The sequence below is a fragment of the Salmo salar genome, chromosome 24, assembly GCF_965601325.2.
Source record: "Salmo salar chromosome 24, fSalSal1, whole genome shotgun sequence".
Classification (NCBI taxonomy): domain Eukaryota; kingdom Metazoa; phylum Chordata; class Actinopteri; order Salmoniformes; family Salmonidae; genus Salmo; species Salmo salar.
The window spans coordinates 43997943-44021406 of record NC_138314.1 but is presented as its reverse complement, the minus strand read 5'-3'; the positions used below and the strand labels follow the sequence as shown (position 1 = coordinate 44021406).

Here is a 23464-nt window from a genome sequence, read left to right as displayed (position 1 = left end):
TAATACAATACTATTATTACACTGTCATATATTTTCCCTTTCAGAATCATTCTGCCACACACTTATCAAGGCTGATAGCTTCATATCACTTGTGTTCTTTTCCCTATCAGAATCATTCTGCCACACATTTATCAAGGCTGATAGCTTCATATCACTTGTGTTCTTTTCCCTATCAGAATCATTCTGCCACACATTTACCAAGGCTGATAGCTTCATATCACTTGTGTTTAATTCAGACTCATTTCACTTGATCGGGTGCAAGGAACCCAGAATAAGGAACTGAAAATTCCAACAAGCATTAAGAAGCCAGACAATGTGTTTTTATTAGCAGACTGATGGAAAGAGCTCTCTATTGGCAGTGGACTGCCCGGTGAAGACCACATCTAATTTTACATTGTGGTCATTTATCAGACGCTCTTATCCAGAGCGACTTATATATAAGGCTTGTTCCCATTGGCAGTTTGAAATGACTCAAATCTATATTTATTGCATATCAGATTCTAATCTGTTATTTTTCCTGCAGTCTGAAAAGCAAAAAGCACATGGAATTGGACATTTCAAGTCACATTTCAAACCACCTTCATAGGTCAGATACAAATCTGATTCCTGGCCATGCGACTTGTGTCTGAATGGTCAAATCTGATTTATTTACGCTCAAGTGGTTTTTAGACTGTTGTTTGGCATATCTTGCTGCTTCCTAGCTACTCTGTTGACAGTTTGACAAGAACATGAGAGCGCTAACTAGCTTGTTAGTTGTTTGCAAACAAATGAGTGAATGTGGTAGAAAGGTAAACAGCTAGCTAGTTGACTGCTGTGGCTGGCTAGTTGACTGCTGTGGCTAGCTAGTTGACTGCCGTGGCTAGCTAGTTGACTACTGTGGCTGGCTAGTTGACTACTGTGGCTAGCTAGTTGACTGCTGTGGCTAGCTAGTTGACTGCCGTGGCTAGCTAGTTGACTGCTGTGACTAGCTAGTTGACTGCTGTGGCTAGCTAGTTGACTGCTGTGGCTAGCTAGTTGACTGCTGTGGCTAGCTAGTTGACTACTGTGGCTGGCTAGTTGACTACTGTGGCTAGCTATTTGACTGCTGTGGCTGGTTAGTTGACTGCTGTGGCTGGTTAGTTGACTGCTGTGGCTAGCTAGTTGACTGTTGTGGCTAGCTAGTTGACTGCTGTGGCTGGCTAGTTGACTGCTGTGGCTAGCTAGTTGACTGCCGTGGCTAGCTAGTTGACTACTGTGGCTGGCTAGTTGACTGCTGTGGCTAGCTAGTTGACTGTTGTGGCTAGCTAATTGACTGCTGTGGCTAGCTAGTTGACTGATGTGGCTAGCTAGTGGACTGCTGTGGCCGAAAAATAACTTGTTTTGAAAGTTGGATCAACTTGTCCTTTGAGGCTTTAAAGGTGTTCTGACACTATGATTTTGAACATTCAAAGTATGTGGGAAACATCCCTGGCAGGCATTGTTGTCATCTTAGCTTGCTACATAACTTCTGAGTGATAGGAAGCAGGAGCACCAATCAGCCTACACCACCGCACATACACCCATTGTTAGTGTGACAACGAGCCATGTCATCAAATGAATGCTGTCTGAACACACACCCATCGTTACTATGACAACTAGCCATGTCATCAAATGAATGCTGTCTGAACACACACCCATCGTTACCATGACAACTAGCCATGTCATCAAATGAATGCTGTCTGAACACACACCCATCGTTACCATGACAACTAGCCATGTCATCAAATGAATGCTGTCTGAACACACACCCATCGTTACCATGACAACTAGCCATGTCATCAAATGAATGCTGTCTGAACACTTACAAATCCGATGTGGTCACTTGTAACTTGCTGTTTGGACAGTGAGAAATTCCAAAACGGACTTGAAAAAAACATAACTGATGTGAGCATTAAGGCCTGCAGTGAGCAAGGTTTTAGTGCCTTCAACTAGGCCTAAATTTAGCAGGGAGAACAACGACTTCCAGTAGTCCATTTTCAAAAAAGCAGAATTAGTGTCAGGGAGAAAAAAACACTGAATTAATTAGTCTGCTTGGAATTCCCATTCATCATAAATAGCATGATGTTTCAAATTTCATAAGACTGGTTTGTGGTGAGCATGTATCTCTTATTATTATCATCTAATAACAATCCTTTTATATTTTAATTTAAATCATATTTAACCTTTATTTAACTAGGCAGGTCAGTTAAGAACAAATTCTTATTTACAATGACGGCCTAGGAACAGGGGGTTAACTGCCTTGTTCAGGGACAGAACGAGGTCTGTATCCTGACTAAATTCGTGACTAAATAACAGACATATTAAGGCATTTGGAAAATAATTAAAATAATTATTTCACCTTTATTTAACCAGGTAGACCAGTTGAGAACAAGTTCTCATTTACAACTGCGACCTGGCCAAGATAAAGCAAAGCAGTGCGACAAAAACAACAACACAGAGTTACACAATAAACAAACGTACAGTCATGGGTAGAATAACATGAGTAGAATAACATGGGTAGAATAACATGGGTAGAATAACATGGGTTGAATAACATGGGTAGGACAACATGGGTAGAATAACATGGGTAGAATAACAAGGGTAGAATAACATGGGTAGAATAACATGGGTAGAATAACATGGGTTGAATAACATGGGTAGAATAACATGGGATGAATAACATGGGATGAATAACATGGGTAGAATAACATGGGTAGAATAACATGGGTTGAATAACATTGGTTGAATAACATGGGTTGAATAACATGGGTTGAATAACATGGGTAGAATAACATGGGTTGAATAACATGGGTAGAATAACATGGGTAGAATAACATGGGTTGTATAACATGGGTAGAATAACATGGGTAGAATAACATGGGTAGAATAACATGGGTTGAATAACATGGGTAGAATAACATGGGTAGAATAACATGGGTAGAATAACATGGGTTGAATAACATGGGTTGAATAACATGGGTAGAATAACATGGGTAGAATAACATGGGTTGAATAACATGGGTTGAATAACATGGGTAGAATAACATGGGTAGAATAACATGGGTTGAATAACATATGTCTTATAATAAAGGCTATTATGATCAGATAAAATACGATTAGATTAAGGCTAATACAAGTTTATAACAAAGTAATAATTCAATATTAGCTGTGTTAGTATCACTATATTACCATACTTTAATAGTCCCAGACTGACAGTGAGTCTAGTAGACAGGATGCCTATTATATCAGTACCATCATTATAATACAGGTTTTTATGGCTTTGCAGAACCAAAAAACTCCACATCGACCAAAGGAGGAAGAAAGCACAGCATTTCACTTTCTGGATTTGACTTTCCCAAACCTCTGAACCAGAATAGAAAGTTAGCCAATATAATGAAACTGAACACCGTGTGGGTAAACAACATGCAGCCAGCCCATGTCTGTGCCACCTTCTATGATCTGAGTATGATGAGCATGGTGGGTCAGTGGAAACCTGGGGTGTATTAGTATGATGAGCATGGTGGGTCAGTGGAAACCTGGGGTGTATTAGTATGATGAGCATGGTGGGTCAGTGGAAACCTGGGGTGTATTAGTATGATGAGCATGGTGGGTCAGTGGAAACCTGGGGTGTATTAGTATGATGAGCATGGTGGGTCAGTGGAAACCTGGGGTATATTAGTATGATGAGCATGGTGGGTCAGTGGTAACCTGGGGTGTATTAGTATGATGAGCATGGTGGGTCAGTGGAAACCTGGGGTGTATTAGTATGATGAGCATGGTGGGTCAGTGGAAACCTGGGGTGTATTAGTATGATGAGCATGGTGGGTCAGTGGAAACCTGGGGTGTATTAGTATGATGAGCATGGTGGGTCAGTGGTAACCTGGGGTGTATTAGTATGATGAGCATGGTGGGTCAGTGGAAACCTGGGGTGTATTAGTATGATGAGCATGGTGGGTCAGTGGAAACCTGGGGTGTATTAGTATGATGAGCATGGTGGGTCAGTGGAAACCTGGGGTGTATTAGTATGATGAGCATGGTGGGTCAGTGGTAACCTGGGGTGTATTAGTATGATGAGCATGGTGGGTCAGTGGAAACCTGGGGTGTATTAGTATGATGAGCATGGTGGGTCAGTGGAAACCTGGGGTGTATTAGTATGATGAGCATGGTGGGTCAGTGGAAACCTGGGGTGTATTAGTATGATGAGCATGGTGGGTCAGTGGAAACCTGGGGTGTATTAGTATGATGAGCATGGTGGGTCAGTGGAAACCTGGGGTGTATTAGTATGATGAGCATGGTGGGTCAGTGGAAACCTGGGGTGTATTAGTATGATGAGCATGGTGGGTCAGTGGAAACCTGGGGTGTATTAGTATGATGAGCATGGTGGGTCAGTGGAAACCTGGGGTGTATTAGTATGATGAGCATGGTGGGTCAGTGGAAACCTGGGGTGTATTAGTATGATGAGCATGGTGGGTCAGTGGAAACCTGGGGTGTATTAGTATGATGAGCATGGTGGGTCAGTGGAAACCTGGGGTGTATTAGTATGATGAGCATGGTGGGTCAGTGGTAACCTGGGGTGTATTAGTATGATGAGCATGGTGGGTCAGTGGAAACCTGGGGTGTATTAGTATGATGAGCATGGTGGGTCAGTGGTAACCTGGGGTGTATTAGTATGATGAGCATGGTGGGTCAGTGGAAACCTTGGGTGTATTAGTATGATGAGCATGGTGGGTCAGTGGAAACCTGGGGTGTATTAGTATGATGAGCATGGTGGGTCAGTGGAAATCAAAGTTAATGGTTTCCGTTACAAACTGTTTGCTACGGTTTTGTTCTGAATGAACAGACCTCTGGGTGTTAAGACCAGTGTCTCCCAATCCTGGTTCTGGAGACCCAAAGGGGAGCACTCACAAACCTGATTCAAATCAAAGGGTTGATGAGCAGTTGATTAGTTGAATCAAGTCTGAGTACTAACTGTTATATAGACATTATAACACTAACTGTTATATAGACATTATAGCACTAACTGTTATATATACATCATAGCACTAACTGTTATATATACATTATAACACTAACTGTTATATAGACATCATAGCACTAACTGTTATATAGACATCATAGCACTAACTGTTATATAGACATTATAACACTAACTGTTATATAGACATTATAACACTAACTGTTATATAGACATTATAACACTAACTGTTATATAGACATCTATAGACACTAACTGTTATATAGACATCATAACACTAACTGTTATATAGACATTATAACACTAACTGTTATATAGACATTATAACACTAACTGTTATATAGACATTATAACACTAACTGTTATATAGACATTATAACACTAACTGTTATATAGACATTATAACACTAACTGTTATATAGACATTATAACACTAACTGTTATATAGACATTATAACACTAACTGTTATATAGACATTATAACACTAACTGTTATATAGACATTATAACACTAACTGTTATATAGACATTATAACACTAACTGTGAGAATCACACTGTTTCATTCAGTGGAAACTATTGCAGCTCATACTGTAACTATCATGCATGTTGGTCCCAGTAGTTTCCATTGGAAATGATGAGTGTGAACCTAACCTCATCTGTTTCATACGGTTTCCTGCTGCCGGCTCCCACACTAAAGGACTGTTAGCAGACGCTCTTATCCAGAGCGACATACAGTTAGTGTGTTCATCTGAAGATAGCTTGGTGGGACAAGTTAGACATACCAGAACCAACAAGTTCACCACACTTTGACATTTATACGTTGGCATGCTTCTGCCTGGTTTGTTAGGCCTATATAGTTACAGCTTAGTCATTTAGCAGACATTTTTATCCAGAGGGACTTACAGGAGCAGATTAGGGTTAAGTGCTTTGCTCAATGGCATATCGAAAGATTGTTCACCTAGTCTGCTCGGGATTCGAAACAGAGACCTTTACACTCACTGGCCCAACAGTCTTAACCTCTAGGCCGCCCATAATGACAAGAGGAAGTTCAGAGTAGAAATGATGTGTGTGTTGAATGGCTGCAGACCAGAGGCAGCAGGCCTTTTCAGTTAACCTACTAATATCACTATCCTGAGCACTGCCTCTGTCATGTTTGATGAGTTGAGCAAATGCATTTTTTTGTTGTTGTGACCATCAGTATGACTTTGAAACCAAACTGAAGTGCATTTTGTGGTGTGGTATTAGTGATGGTGAGGCTGATCTGTGGTGTGGTATTAGTGATGGTGAGGCTGATCTGTGGTGTGGTATTAGTGATGGTGAGGCTGATCTGTGGTGTGGTATTAGTGATGGTGAGGCTGATCTGTGGTGTGGTATTAGTGATGTTGAGGCTGATCTGTGGTGTGGTATCAGTGATGGTGAGGCTGATCTGTGGTGTGGTATTAGTGATGGTGAGGCTGATCTGTGGTGTGGTATTAGTGATGGTGAGGCTGATCTGTGGTGTGGTATTAGTGATGGTGAGGCTGATCTGTGGTGTGGTATTAGTGATGGTGAGGCTGATCTGTGGTATGGTATTAGTGATGGTGAGGCTGATCTGTGGTGTGGTATTAGTGATGGTGAGGCTGATCTGTGGTGTGGTATTAGTGATGGTGAGGCTGATCTGTGGTGTGGTATTAGTGATGGTGAGGCTGATCTGTGGTGTGGTATTAGTGATGGTGAGGCTGATCTGTGGTGTGGTATTAGTGATGGTGAGGCTGATCTGTGGTGTGGTATTAGTGATGGTGAGGCTGATCTGTGGTGTGGTATTAGTGATGGTGAGGCTGATCTGTGGTGTGGTATTAGTGATGGTGAGGCTGATCTGTGGTGTGGTATTAGTGATGGTGAGGCTGATCTGTGGTGTGGTATTAGTGATGGTGAGGCTGATCTGTGGTGTGGTATTAGTGATGGTGAGGCTGATCTGTGGTGTGGTATTAGTGATGGTGAGGCTGATCTGTGGTGTGGTATTAGTGATGGTGAGGCTGATCTGTGGTGTGGTATTAGTGATGGTGAGGCTGATCTGTGCTGTGGTATTAGTGATGGTGAGGCTGATCTGTGGTGTGGTATTAGTGATGGTGAGGCTGATCTGTGGTGTGGTATTAGTGATGGTGAGGCTGATCTGTGGTGTGGTATTAGTGATGGTGAGGCTGATCTGTGGTGTGGTATTAGTGATGGTGAGGCTGATCTGCGGTGTGGTATTAGTGATGGTGAGGCTGATCTGTGGTGTGGTATTAGTGATGGTGAGGCTGATCTGTGGTGGGATTAGTGATGGTGAGGCTGATCTGTGGTGTGGTATTAGTGATGGTGAGGCTGATCTGTGGTGTGGTATTAGTGATGGTGAGGCTGATCTGCGGTGTGGTATTAGTGATGGTGAGGCTGATCTGTGGTGTGGTATTAGTGATGGTGAGGCTGATCTGTGGTGTGGTATTAGTGATGGTGAGGCTGATCTGTGGTGTGGTATTAGTGATGGTGAGGCTGATCTGTGGTGTGGTATTAGTGATGGTGAGGCTGATCTGTGGTGTCAAATCCATGTTCAAGAGGCGACCGGACGCAAGATGGAGCCCGTGAGCAAGATGAAACAGGCGAGATTTTGAGTGTGACTTTCAGCGATTGTTCAGATTTTGTCAGTAGCCAGGCTCAGCATATGAGAAGATGCTGAAAATGGAGAAGCTTAGTGGAAAGAAGATTAAAAGCCATGTCCGTGGTGTTTATGCTCGGTTGAGGGGAGTCATCCCTGGTGTCCCTATAGCTATGTCCACAGATGATAGTAAAGAACATGTGAAGGGAGGCAGAGTGACTGAGGCCAAAGGTTGATCAGCAGGAAAGAGGGTCTAAGAAGTGAGAGCATATCCAGTGCTGCTGAGGTTTGAGACGGTTTTGCCTGGATAAGTACAGATAGGATTCCTTCATTTCAATGTTCTAGACTTTGTCCCATAGGCACTGCAGTGTTTTAAATGCCAAATAATGGGACACGTAGCTGCTGTAGTGTAAGGAATGAAACTCTATGCTATGTGCGGAGGGGAACATGATTACGGTGACTGTGGAAGCCATGTGACGGCGTACCTGTAGTAACTGAACCTACTGTCAGACTGATGGAGCTTCCATGGCTGCTCCTGTAGTAAATGAACCTACGGTCAGACTGATGGAGCTTCCATGGCTGCTCCTGTAGTAAATGAACCTACTGTCAGACTGATGGAGCTTCCATGGCTGCTCCTGTAGTAAATGAACCTACTGTCAGACTGATGGAGCTTCCATGGCTGCTCCTGTAGTAAATGAACCTACTGTCAGACTGATGGAGCTTCCATGGCTGCTCCTGTAGTAAATGAACCTACTGTCAGACTGATGGAGCTTCCATGGCTGCTCCTGTAGTAAATGAACCTACTGTCAGACTGATGGAGCTTCCATGGCTGCTCCTGTAGTAAGTCAACCTACAGTCAGGCTGGTGTTACTTTAAAAAAAAATATCTCCCCAATTTTGTGGTGTCCAATTGGTAGTTACAGTCTTGTCTCATCGCTGCAACTCCCGTACGGACTCGGGAGAGGTGAAGGTCGAGAGCCGTGCATCCTCCGAAACACAACCCAACCAAGACGCACTGCTTCTTGACACAATGCCCTCTTAACCCGGAAGCCAGCCGCACAAATGTGTCGGAGGAAACACCGTACATCTGGCAACCGTGTCAGCATGCACTGTGCCCTGTCCCGCCACAGGAGTCACTAGCGCGCGATGGGAAAAGGAAATCCCTGCTGGCTAAACCCTCCACTAACCTGGACAGAGCTTGGACTTGAACCCAGAATCTCTAGTGGCACAACACTGTGATGTAGTGCCTTAGAACACTGTGATGTAGTGCCTTAGACCACTGTGATGTAGTACCTTAGACCACTGTGATGTAGTACCTTAGACCACTGTGATGTAGTACCTTAGACCACTGTGATGTAGTACCTTAGAACACTGTGATGTAGTGCCTTAGAACACTGTGATGTAGTGCCTTAGAACACTGTGATGTAGTACCTTAGACCACTGTGATGTAGTGCCTTAGACCACTGTGATGTAGTACCTTAGACCACTGTGATGTAGTGCCTTAGACCACTGTGATGTAGTGTCTTAGACCACTGTGATGTAGTGCCTTAGACCACTGTGATGTAGTGCCTTAAAACACTGTGATGTAGTACCTTAGACCACTGTGATGTAGTGCCTTAGACCACTGTGATGTAGTGCCTTAGAACACTGTGAAGTAGTGTCTTAGACCACTGTGATGTAGTGCTTCAGACCACTGTGATGTAGTGCCTTAGAACACTGTGATGTAGTGTCTTAGACCACTGTGATGTAGTGCCTTAGACCACTGTGATGTAGTGCCTTAGACCACTGTGATGTAGTGTCTTAGACCACTGTGATTTAGTGCCTTAGACCACTGTGATGTAGTGCCTTAGACCACTGTGATGTAGTACCTTAGAACACTGTGATGTAGTGCCTTAGAACACTGTGATGTAGTGTCTTAGACCACTGTGATGTAGTGCCTTAGAACACTGTGATGTAGTGCCTTAGACCACTGTGATGTAGTGTCTTAGACCACTGTGATGTAGTGCCTTAGACCACTGTGATGTAGTGTCTTAGACCACTGTGATGTAGTGCCTTAGACCACTGTGATGTAGTGTCTTAGACCACTGTGATGTAGTGCCTTAGACCACTGTGATGTAGTGTCTTAGACAACTGTGATGTAGTGCCTTAGACCACTGTGATGTAGTGCATTAGACCACTGTGATGTAGTGCCTTAGACCACTGTGATGTAGTGCCTTAGACCACTGTGATGTAGTGTCTTAGAACACTGTGATGTAGTGCCTTAGACCACTGTGATGTAGTGTCTTAGAACACTGTGATGTAGTACCTTAGACCACTGTGATGTAGTGTCTTAGAACACTGTGATGTAGTACCTTAGACCACTGTGATGTAGTGTCTTAGACCACTGTGATGTAGTACCTTAGACCACTGTGATGTAGTGTCTTAGACCACTGTGATGTAGTGCCTTAGACCACTGTGATGTAGTGTCTTAGACCACTGTGATGTAGTGTCTTAGACCACTGTGATGTAGTGTCTTAGACCACTGTGATGTAGTGCCTTAGACCACTGTGATGTAGTGTCTTAGACAACTGTGATGTAGTGCCTTAGACCACTGTGATTTAGTGCCTTAGAACACTGTGATGTAGTGTCTTAGACCACTGTGATGTAGTGCCTTAGAACACTGTGATGTAGTGCCTTAGACCACTGTGATGTAGTGTCTTAGACCACTGTGATGTAGTGCCTTAGACCACTGTGATGTAGTGTCTTAGACAACTGTGATGTAGTGCCTTAGACCACTGTGATGTAGTGCCTTAGACCACTGTGATGTAGTGCCTTAGACCACTGTGATGTAGTGCCTTAGACCACTGTGATGTAGTGTCTTAGAACACTGTGATGTAGTGCCTTAGACCACTGTGATGTAGTGTCTTAGAACACTGTGATGTAGTGCCTTAGAACACTGTGATGTAGTGCCTTAGACCACTGTGATGTAGTGCCTTAGACCACTGTGATGTAGTGCCTTAGAACACTGTGATGTAGTGTCTTAGACCACTGTGATGTAGTGCCTTAGAACACTGTGATGTAGTGCCTTAGACCACTGTGATGTAGTGTCTTAGACCACTGTGATGTAGTGCCTTAGACCACTGTGATGTAGTGTCTTAGACAACTGTGATGTAGTGCCTTAGACCACTGTGATGTAGTGCCTTAGACCACTGTGATGTAGTGCCTTAGACCACTGTGATGTAGTGCCTTAGACCACTGTGATGTAGTGTCTTAGAACACTGTGATGTAGTGCCTTAGACCACTGTGATGTAGTGCCTTAGAACACTGTGATGTAGTGCCTTAGAACACTGTGATGTAGTGTCTTAGACCACTGTGATGTAGTGTCTTAGACCACTGTGATGTAGTGCCTTAGACCACTGTGATGTAGTGTCTTAGACAACTGTGATGTAGTGCCTTAGACCACTGTGATTTAGTGCCTTAGAACACTGTGATGTAGTACCTTAGAACACTGTGATGTAGTGCCTTAGAACACTGTGATGTAGTGTCTTAGACCACTGTGATGTAGTGTCTTAGACCACTGTGATGTAGTGTCTTAGACCACTGTGATGTAGTGCCTTAGACCACTGTGATGTAGTGTCTTAGAACACTGTGATGTAGTGTCTTAGACCACTGTGATGTAGTGCCTTAGAACACTGTGATGTAGTACCTTAGACCACTGCGATGTAGTGTCTTAGACCACTGTGATGTAGTGTCTTAGACCACTGTGATGTAGTGCCTTAGAACACTGTGATGTAGTGTCTTAGAACACTGTGATGTAGTGTCTTAGACAACTGTGATGTAGTGCCTTAGACCACTGTGATGTAGTGCCTTAGAACACTGTGATGTAGTGCCTTAGACCACTGCGCCACTCAGGAGGTCCGGGGCCGGTGTTTCAGCTGGTCCTGTCAGGGTTTAGAAGCCTGTTCAGAAATCCGGTGCTCATGAATGTGTAGCGTCAAAGGACACTTTGATAATGAATAAAGTTGACTTCATAGCTTTTATTGGTAAGGTTATCAATACGACTCGGGTTTGTGGAAAGCAGAAATGCCAGGTTGAAGGTTATTGTGCAGTAACAGATGTTAATGTTGAAGTGGTTGTTGACATGCTGAACAATCCTAAGGGGGTAGTGTTTACTATCGCACTATCGCAAACTGTTTGACTTGAAAAAATACAAAACATATATTTTTTAAAGAGCCGTTTGGGAGCCGAAAAGAGCCGGACTGCCCACCACAACAGCCCCCTAAATCACGTCTGACTTTCTGATTTGTAAATTCACTGCAGTTCCCAACATTGACCAGCAGGTGGTAATGATACTCTCTTCTCAGACAGTAAATGACCACCAGTCAGCTACATTTATTTTGTTAGGAGGGGATGGAAAAGCATTGAGACTATTTGTCATGGAAGCAATTTCACTCATTTACTCATGTGAATGGGTCCAAAGAGATAAGAGAAGCTAATATTGATCGGCACTGTTAAATCTTTACAGCTCAGGATAATATGACTATAATTAAAGAACATCACTACCATCTGCTGGCTGGATCGGTCTTCTGATTTAAACCCTATTCTACACACTGCTAACCTTATTCCTAACATTAAACCTAAATTAAGATCAGATATGTACATTTTTGTTTTCATGACATTTTATGATAGTCCTGTAGACAATTTAGACTTTGTGACTGGGTTTTCTAATAACCAGAGAGGCTGGGGGGAGGTGTTTACTCCAAGTGCCTGTGCAAATGTGAAAGTGAAACTTGTGTCGCAGTTTAGGCTTGAGGTGTAGATTGTTCTGTAAAAACGTGTAGATATGCACATATAGTCACTATTAGAGTGGTTATAGATTTAAATCAACTATTTTGAATGTGAAGTGGAGGACGTGAAGACCAGTAAAGGTAAGAGGAGATCTCAGTATATTTCACTTTCCAAACTAGACACAACAGCCTTGTCATTGTTTAGAAGCCTGTTCAGAAATCTGGTCTCATTAATGTGCAGCGTCAAAGGACACTTTGATAATGAATAAAGTTGACTTCATAGCTTTTATTGGTAAGGTTATCAATACGACCACCATGATATCATAGAAGAAGAAGTGAATTGTGCCACAAATAGAACAATGAATGAGACAGACATTTCACTGGATGTATAATGTGAAGCCTCCGCTTGGCGTTTCCACTCACTACCAGATATGTTAGTCAGAGGAACAAGATGGAACGACACGGATTCTGGCCGACATTCTGCACATTTTCTCATCGATTAAACTATTTATCGCAATACCGTTATTTTGTTCCCAAAACTAGAATCTGTTATGAACAGAGCGGACTACGTTTTGTAGACTTCACCCTTTTTGCAAAGGTTTTTCAAAATCACCTGTTTAGAAGGAGAATTGAGTTAATACACATGCGCACTTCACTAACGGTCATATGCAGATGACGCTAGAACGCACCAATAGGATCTCGCCAGCTCGTGCCTGGCCCTGCCCACCTCCTTGCTGGTTCCGCCCACTATGACTCAATTCTTCACGTTGGAAACGACACGCCCTGTTCTACGGAACGCCGTTTGGGTCTTTGCCTGTCAAAAAGAAATAAGCTTCTTGACCAATCAGGACCTGAATATGACTCCACGTCACATAATAATTTAATACTTTCAAATAATGTTATTTGACGTGTATCTTTTTAACACGCAAAGACCCAAATGGCGTTCCATAGTGCACCTCAATACATGTCAGACATGCTTTTAAGTTATGTACCCAGTATGTCCCTCAGGTCCTCTGGAACTGGCCTCTTAACTATCCTGAAGCCTAGGACCAAGAGACATGGAGAGACAGCCTTTAGTTATTATGCCCCCAGCCTCTGGAATAGCCTGCCAGAGAACCTGAGGAGGTCTGGAACTGTGGACATATTTAAAAGGAGATCTCAGTATATTTTACTTTCCAAACTAGACACAACAGTCCTGTTTTAAAACAATGAGGACTGGAGAAAGAGGAAGTGATGTTTGTATCTGTGTGATTGAGCAAAAGAGAGAATTTGATGAATGGTAATGATGTAAATATGAATGTTTTCTCTTTTTATTGCAGTTAAAATGGCAGAGTCCAGAGTTCATAGTAAGTCAACATGCTATAATTAATGATGAACTTTTCTTTCATGTATCTGGGAGAACAGAACTAAACCAACTATTGAAAATGAAATGTGTTTGTGGTTTTATTTATCTTTGTGTAAATGTGTGTCTGGATGAAATTTGTTTGTAACATGAGAGGCGGCAGGTAGCCTAGTGGTTAGAGTGTAGAGGTGGCAGGTAGCCTAGTGGTTAGAGTGTAGAGGTGGCAGGTAGCCTAGTGGTTAGAGTGTAGAGGTGGCAGGCAGCCTAGTGGTTAGAGTGTAGGGGAGGCAGGTAGCCTAGTGGTTAGAGTGTAGAGGTGGCAGGGTAGCCTAGTGGTTAGAGTGTAGGGGAGGCAGGTAGCCTAGTGGTTAGAGTGTAGAGGTGGCAGGGTAGCCTAGTGGTTAGAGTGTAGAGGTGGCAGGCAGCCTAGTGGTTAGAGTGTAGAGGTGGCAGGTAGCCTAGTGGTTAGAGTGTAGAGGTGGCAGGCAGCCTAGTGGTTAGAGTGTAGGGGAGGCAGGTAGCCTAGTGGTTAGAGTGTAGAGGTGGCAGGGTAGCCTAGTGGTTAGAGTGTAGAGGTGGCAGGCAGCCTAGTGGTTAGAGTGTAAAGGTGGCTGGTAGCCTAGTGGTTAGAGTGTAGAGGTGGCAGGTAGCCTAGTGGTTAGAGTGTAGAGGTGGCAGGTAGCCTAGTGGTTAGAGTGTAAAGGTGGCTGGTAGCCTAGTGGTTAGAGTGTAGAGGTGGCTAGTAGCCTAGTGGTTAGAGTGTAGAGGTGGCAGGTAGCCTAGTGGTTAGAGTGTAGAGGTGGCAGGTAGCTTAGTGGTTAGAGTGTAGAGGTGGCAGGTAGCCTAGTGGTTAGAGTGTTGGGCTAGTAACTGAAAGGTTGCTGAATCCCCGAGCTGATAAGGTAAAAGTCTGTTGTTCTTCCCCTGAACAAGTCAGCGTCGTCCGTGGTAGGCTGTCATTCTAATTAAGAATTGGTTCTTAACTGACTTGACTCCTTAAATAAATAAAATATATATCCAGAGCGATTAGGATTAAGTTCCTTGCTCAAGGACAGATCAACTAATGTTTTCCTAGTTGGCTCAGGGGTTACTGGCCCAATGCTCTTAAGTGCTATGAAGTGGTACGTTTGTGGTAGAAAAAAGAGATTGGGGCGGGGGCACATGTGTTATACCACTGTAATATTAGTTTATCTATGAAATGATTAGTGTATAGAGGTCAGATGTCACAGGACTAAAACATGCTGATAACAGGGTTGGGGTGTGCAGCGAATAGCTGGATATAGGTTACTGTTGGTGACTTGGGGAATACAGGCCTAAGGAAAGTGGGTAACAGGGCTGAGATAGGAAAGTAACAGGGATGAGGTGTATTGGCAAAGGAACTGGGGTCTTGAGTAACACACAGGTCATTTAGGGCCAGGATATGCCTGTATCTGTACTTGATTGTATAGATTTGAGGGTATTGGCATGTGGGTGTTAGGGTTAGGGCATGGGGGTAACAGGGCTGGGGTGTGTGGGTCATTGAGTTTAGGTGTGTGGGTAAGTGGGCTGAGGTATATAGATATTGAGGTTGAGGAATAGGGGTAAATATCTGTTCATGTTATTATAGACAGAGCACTCTGTCACAATTGTGACCAAGAATAAAATGTACTTTTAAATAAATAAATACATAAATAATCAAAATGGATGACATGTTAGGCTTACTAGTGGCATAAGATTTGCATAGTGGCATGTCTGGGAAAGATGTGGGAACAAATGGGATAATATCATTCTAGATTTGTAGCATCACATTCTTCTATGACATAAATACTTTCCTTCAAATGAATATGTCTGTCTGGGATTGTGTGTGTTGTATTTTAGAATTGACATGGTCCTGGTTGTTGTATGTCTATTGTAGTTTTTCAATCAGCTGTGTTTATAAATGTACTGAGAGTATTTGTGTTCCTGACACAGATGATGTCATTAAACATGAAATGTTCTCTCTTTCTGAACAGCTCAGTTTAAACTCACCTCAGGAGACAAGGTGAAGGCTGATGTTGGTGAAGAGGTCACCCTCCCCTGTCACCTCTCACCTGACACCAGTGCTGTTGCCACGACGATCAGGTGGTTTAAAGGGACAGAGTGTATTTACCTGTATCAGAATGGCCAGGTGACAGAGAGGAGTGGCTATGAGGGCAGAGTGAGTCTGATCACCCAGGAGCTGGAGAGAGGCAACGTGTCTCTGAGGCTGAGAGACTACAGGAGGTCAGATAGAGGAGTCTACATATGTCAGGTCATCCATGGAGAACAGAAGGAGGAGGCTGCAGTGGGTTTATGGGATATAGGAGGTAAGTGTTCTATAACTCCAGTAATGTTTCTAAACACCTAAACAACAGCAATAACAACCAGTCTCTTTCCCTGTACAGAACACTTCTACTTTCTCATGGAGGTAGGAGTTCATAGTAGGAGTTACAGATGAATAGACTAGATTCATTCTGAATATCAACTAGTTACAATGCATATTACCATCACTCTGAGCTTTGAGCTTGTCCTAAAGCATTAGAACCATTCCAACATTACTGTCACGTCCCTTGATTGTCATTAGTAATGAATGTGATGAACACTCATACCCCTCTGATGTATATCACATCACTATGGTATTTGAGAGGATCATGTGACAGATGGTGATTTGAAGGTAATGATAATAACTAATACATTCTGTTTTACATGATCATTATTCATGACTCTCCATCTTGGATAATGGATGATCAGTATTAGGTGAGTAATTACTTATTTGTCTGTTTTGTTTATTGACAACCAGTAACACAAGACAAAGAACAGACCAGAGTGTTAATCTGATACTATAAAAACTACAGGCCTTGTGAACAGCAGTGTGTCTTCTTCAAGGCTACAAATTAAATCAGTTTCTTTACATTTATCAATACTCTCCCCAAATGTTCTCAAGGTAGGTTGGATTAAGATGTATAGATGTTCTTCAAATTATCCAGAATGTTCATATCATAGATCTCCTACAAAATATCTGCCATAGAGGTCAACATTTCACATAGTCCTCCTACAATATATCTGCCATAGAGGTCAACATTTCACATAGTCCTCCTACAATATATCTGCCATAGAGGTCAACATTTCACATAGTCCTCCTACAATATATCTGCCATAGAGGTCAACATTTCACATAGTCCTCCTACAATATATCTGCCATAGAGGTCAACATTTCACATAGTCCTCCTACAATATATCTGCCATAGAGATCAACATTTCACATAGTCCTCCCACAATATATCTGCCATATAGCTCAACATTTCACATAGTCCTCCCACAATATATCTGCCATAGAGGTCAATATTTCACATAGTCCTCCTACTATATTTCTGCCATATAGCTCAACATTTCACATAGTCCTCCTACAATATATCTGCCATAGAGGTCAACATTTCAGAGGGGTTGAGTTAAATGCGGAAGACACATTTCAGTTGAAAACATTGTTGGACAACTGACTAGGTATCCCCCTTTCCTTTCCTTTACATTTCACAAAGCCCTCCGTCAGTATATCTATCATAGAGATCAATATTTCAAATAGTCCTCCCACAATATATCTGCTATAGAGGTTAATATTTCACATTGTCCTCCCACAATATATCTGCCATAGAGATCAACATTTCACATAGTCCTCCCACAATATATCTGCTATAGAGGTCAACATTTCACATAGTCCTCCCACAATATATCTGCTATAGAGGTTAATATTTCACATAGTCCTCCCACAATATATCTGCCATAGAGATCAACATTTCACATAGTCCTCCTACAATATATCTCCCATAGAGGTCAACATTTCACATAGTCCTCCCACAATATATCTGCCATAGAGGTCAACATTTCACATAGTCCTCTCACAATATATCTGCTATAGAGGTCTACATTTCACATAGTCCTCTCACAATATATCTACTATGGTGCTCAACATTTCACACTCCAAAATGAACATGGAATCAGCTTGAGTTCAGTTTGATGTCCTAGTATGAATCATTCTGTGATGTTTAGACTGTTCCAATAGTAGCACTGCTTACATCCCTTTCCCTAGATGTACATTAGTAATGAATGTGATGAACAGTCATATCAATATGATGTATGGTATTTCATTAAATTATGTAATGAGACAGAAATTCAATGAACAATAATAACTAATGCATTCTGTTTTACATTATCATTATTCATGACTCTCCATCTTGGATAATGGATGATCAGTATTAGGTGAGTAATTATTTATTTGTCTGTTTTGTTTATTGACAACCAATAACACAAGACAAAGAACAGACCAGAGTGTTAATCTGATACTATAAAAACTACAGGCCTTGTGAACAGCAGTGTGTCTTCTTCAAGGCTACAAATTAAATCAGTTTCTTTACATTTATCAATACTCTCCCCAAATGTTCTCAAGGTAGGTTGGATTAAGATGTATAGATGTTCTTCAAATTATCCAGAATGTTCATATCATAGATCTCCTACAAAATATCTGCCATAGAGGTCAACATTTCAAATAGTCCTCCCACAATATATCTGCCATAGAGCTCAACATTTCACATAGTCCTCCTACAATATATCTGCCATAGAGGTCAACATTTCACATAGTCCTCCAACAATATATCTGCCATAGAGGTCAACATTTCACATAGTCCTCCTACAATATATCTGCCATAGAGGTCAACATTTCACATAGTCCTCCCACAATATATCTGCTATAGAGGTCAACATTTCACATAGTCCTCCTACAATATATCTGCCATAGAGGTCAACATTTCACATAGTCCTCCCACAATATATCTGCCACAGAGGTTAACATTTCACATAGCCCTCCCAAAATATATCTGCCATAGAGGTCAACATTTCACATAGTCCTCCCACAATATATCTGCTATGGTGCTCAACATATCACATAGTCCTCCTACAATATATCTGCCATAGAGGTCAACATTTCACATAGTCCTCCCACAATATATCTGCCATAGAGGTCAACATTTCACATAGTCCTCCCACAATATATCTGCTATGGTGCTCAACATATCACATAGTCCTCCTACAATATATCTGCCATAGAGGTCAACATTTCACATAGTCCTCCCACAATATATCTGCCATAGAGGTCAACATTTCACATAGTCCTCCCACAATATATCTGCCATAGAGGTCAACATTTCACATAGTCCTCCCACAATATATCTGCCATAGAGGTCAACATTTCACATAGTCCTCCTACAATAAATCTGCCATATAGCTCAACATTTCACATAGTCCTCCTACAATATTTCTGCCATATAGCTCAACATTTCACACGTTAAAATTAAAATAGAATCATCTTGAATTTAGCTTGATGTCTTATTATGAAGCATTCAGTCATTCTCAGACTGCTCACATAGTAGTGCTGCTTACATCTCTTTCCCTAGATGTACATTAGTAATGAATGTGATGAACAGTCATTCCAATATGATGTATGGTATTTCATTACATTATGTAATGAGATAGAAATTCAACGAACAATAATAACTAATACATTCTGTTTTACATGATCATTATTCATGACTCTCCATCTTGGATAATGGATGATCAGTACGGGGTGAGTAATTACTTATTTGTCTGTTTTGTTTATTGACAACCAATAACACAAGACAAAGAACAGACCAGAGTGTTAATCTGATACTATAAAAACTACAGGCCTTGTGAACAGCAGTGTGTCTTCTTCAAGGCTACAAATTAAATCAGTTTCTTTACATTTATCAATACTCTCCCCAAATGTTCTCAAGGTAGGTTGGATTAAGATGTATAGATGTTCTTCAAATTATCCAGAATGTTCATATCATAGATCTCCTACAAAATATCTGCCACAGAGGTCAACATTTCAAATAGTCCTCCCACAATATATCTGCCATAGAGCTCAACATTTCACATAGTCCTCCTACAATATATCTCCCATAGAGGTTAATATTTCACATAGTCCTCCCACAATATATCTGCCATAGAGATCAACATTTCACATAGTCCTCCCACAATATATCTGCCAAAGAGGTCAACATTTCACATAGTCCTCCTACAATATATCTGCCATAGAGGTCAACATTTCACATAGTCCTCCCACAATATATCTGCTATAGAGGTTAATATTTCACATTGTCCTCCCACAATATATCTGCCATAGAGATCAACATTTCACATAGTCCTCCCACAATATATCTGCTATAGAGGTCAACATTTCACATAGTCCTCCCACAATATATCTGCTATAGAGGTTAATATTTCACATAGTCCTCCCACAATATATCTGCCATAGAGATCAACATTTCACATAGTCCTCCTACAATATATCTCCCATAGAGGTCAACATTTCACATAGTCCTCCCACAATATATCTGCCATAGAGGTCAACATTTCACATAGTCCTCTCACAATATATCTGCTATAGAGGTCTACATTTCACATAGTCCTCTCACAATATATCTACTATGGTGCTCAACATTTCACACTCCAAAATGAACATGGAATCAGCTTTAATTCAGTTTGATGTCCTAGTATGAAGCATTCTGTGATGTTTAGACTGTTCCAATAGTAGCACTGCTTACATCCCTTTCCCTAGATGTACATTAGTAATGAATGTGATGAACAGTCATATCAATATGATGTATGGTATTTCATTAAATTATGTAATGAGACAGAAATTCAACGAACAATAATAACTAATGTTTTACATGATCTTTATTCATGACTCTCCATCTTGGATAATGGATGATCAGAATTAGGTGAGTAATTACTTATTTGTCTGTTTTGTTTATTGACAACCAATAACACAAGACAAAGAACAGACCAGAGTGTTAATCTGATACTATAAAAACTACAGGCCTTGTGAACAGCAGTGTGTCTTCTTCAAGGCTACAAATTAAATCAGTTTCTTTACATTTATCAATACTCTCCCCAAATGTTCTCAAGGTAGGTTGGATTAAGATGTATAGATGTTCTTCAAATGATCCAGAATGTTCATATCATAGATCTCTTACAAAATATCTGCCACAGAGGTCAACATTTCACATAGTCATCCAACAATATATCTGCCATAGAGGTCAACATTTCACATAGTCCTCCTACAATATATCTGCTATAGAGGTCAATATTTCACATAGTCCTCCTACAATATATCTGCCATAGAGATCAACATTTCACATAGTCCTCCTACAATATATCTGCCATAGAGGTCAACATTTCACATAGTCCTCCCACAATATATCTGCCATAGAGGTCAACATTTCACATAGTCCTCCCACAATATATCTGCCATAGAGATCAACATTTCACATAGTCCTCCTACAATATTTCTGCCATATAGCTCAACATTTCACATAGTCCTCCTACAATATATCTGCCATAGAGATCAACATTTCACATAGTCCTCCTACAATATATCTGCCATAGAGGTCAACATTTCACATAGTCCTCCTACAATATATCTGCCATATAGCTCAACATTTCACACGTTAAAATTAAAATAGAATCATCTTGAATTTAGCTTGATGTCTTATTATGAAGCATTCAGTCATTCTCAGACTGCTCACATAGTAGTGCTGCTTACATCTCTTTTCCTAGATGTACATTAGTAATGAATGTGATGAACAGTCATTCCAATATGATGTATGGTATTTCATTAAATTATGTAATGAGACAGAAATTCAATGAACAATAATAACTAATGCATTCTGTTTTACATGATCATTATTCATGACTCTCCATCTTGGATAATGGATGATCAGAACAACGTGAGTAATTACTTATTTGTCTGTTTTGTTTATTGACAACCAATAACACAAGACAAAGAACAGACCAGAGTGTTAATCTGATACTATAAAAACTACAGGCCTTGTGAACAGCAGTGTGTCTTCATCAAGGCTACAAATTAAATCAGTTTCTTTACATTTATCAATACTCTCCCCAAATGTTCTCAAGGTAGGTTGGATTAAGATGTATAGATGTTCTTCAAATTATCCAGAATTTACATGTCATAGATCTCCTACAAAATATCTGCCATAGAGGTCAACATTTCAAATAGTCCTCCCACAATATATCTGCCATAGAGCTCAACATTTCACATAGTCCTCCTACAATATATCTCCCATAGAGGTCAACATTTCACATAGTCCTCCTACAATATATCTGCCATAGAGGTCAACATTTCACATAGTCCTCCCACAATATATCTGCCATAGAGGTCAACATTTCACATAGTCCTCCCACAATATATCTGCCATAGAGATCAACATTTCACATAGTCCTCCTACAATATATCTGCCATAGAGGTCAACATTTCACATAGTCCTCCTACAATATATCTGCCATAGAGGTCAACATTTCACATAGTCCTCCCACAATATATCTGCCAAAGAGGTCAACATTTCAAATAGTCCTCCTACAATATATCTGCCATAGAGGTCAACATTTCACATAGTCCTCCTACAATATATCTGCCATATAGCTCAACATTTCACATAGTCCTCCTACAATATTTCTGCCATATAGCTCAACATTTCACACGTTAAAATTAAAATAGAATCATCTTGAATTTAGCTTGATGTCTTATTATGAAGCATTCCGTTATTCTCAGACTGCTCACATAGTAGTGCTGCTTACATCTCTTTCCCTAGATGTACATTAGTAATGAATGTGATGAACAGTCATTCCAATATGATGAATGGTATTTCATTAAATTATGTAATGAGACAGAAATTCAATGAACAATAATAACTAATACATTCTGTTTTACATGATCATTATTCATGACTCTCCATCTTGGATAATGGATGATCAGTACGGGGTGAGTAATTACTTATTTGTCTGTTTTGTTTATTGACAACCAATAACACAAGACAAAGAACAGACCAGAGTGTTAATCTGATACTATAAAAACTACAGGCCTTGTGAACAGCAGTGTGTCTTCTTCAAGGCTACAAATTAAATCAGTTTCTTTACATTTATCAATACTCTCCCCAAATGTTCTCAAGGTAGGTTGGATTAAGATGTATAGATGTTCTTCAAATTATCCAGAATGTTCATATCATAGATCTCCTACAAAATATCTGCCATAGAGGTCAACATTTCAAATAGTCCTCCCACAATATATCTGCCATAGAGCTCAACATTTCACATAGTCCTCCTACAATATATCTCCCATAGAGGTCAACATTTCACATAGTCCTCCCACAATATATCTGCCATAGAGGTCAACATTTCACATAGTCCTCCCACAATATATCTGCCATAGAGATCAACATTTCACATAGTCCTCCCACAATATATCTGCCAAAGAGGTCAACATTTCACATAGTCCTCCTACAATATATCTGCCATAGAGGTCAACATTTCACATAGTCCTCCCACAATATATCTGCTATAGAGGTTAATATTTCACATAGTCCTCCCACATTATATCTGCCATAGAGGTCAACATTTCACATAGTCCTCCCACAATATATCTGCCATAGAGGTCAACATTTCACATAGTCCTCCTACAATATATCTGCCATATAGCTCAACATTTCACATAGTCCTCCTACAATATTTCTGCCATATAGCTCAACATTTCACACGTTAAAATTAAAATAGAATCATCTTGAATTTAGCTTGATGTCTTATTATGAAGCATTCAGTCATTCTCAGACTGCTCACATAGTAGTGCTGCTTACATCTCTTTCCCTAGATGTACATTAGTAATGAATGTGATGAACAGTCATTCCAATATG

The 23464-nt window shown here is 40.8% G+C and overlaps 1 long non-coding RNA gene across 1 annotated transcript; it reads left to right on the top strand.

Annotated features, from left to right (window-relative positions):
* The first annotated feature begins 12145 nt into the window (after positions 1–12145).
* LOC145863985 (uncharacterized) lies at positions 12146–16679 on the top strand. The gene is made up of 3 exons (XR_014382576.1): positions 12146–12490; positions 13669–13695; positions 15683–16679. It is a non-coding gene; the product is annotated as an uncharacterized LOC145863985 (long non-coding RNA).
* Positions 16680–23464: the final 6785 nt, after the last annotated feature.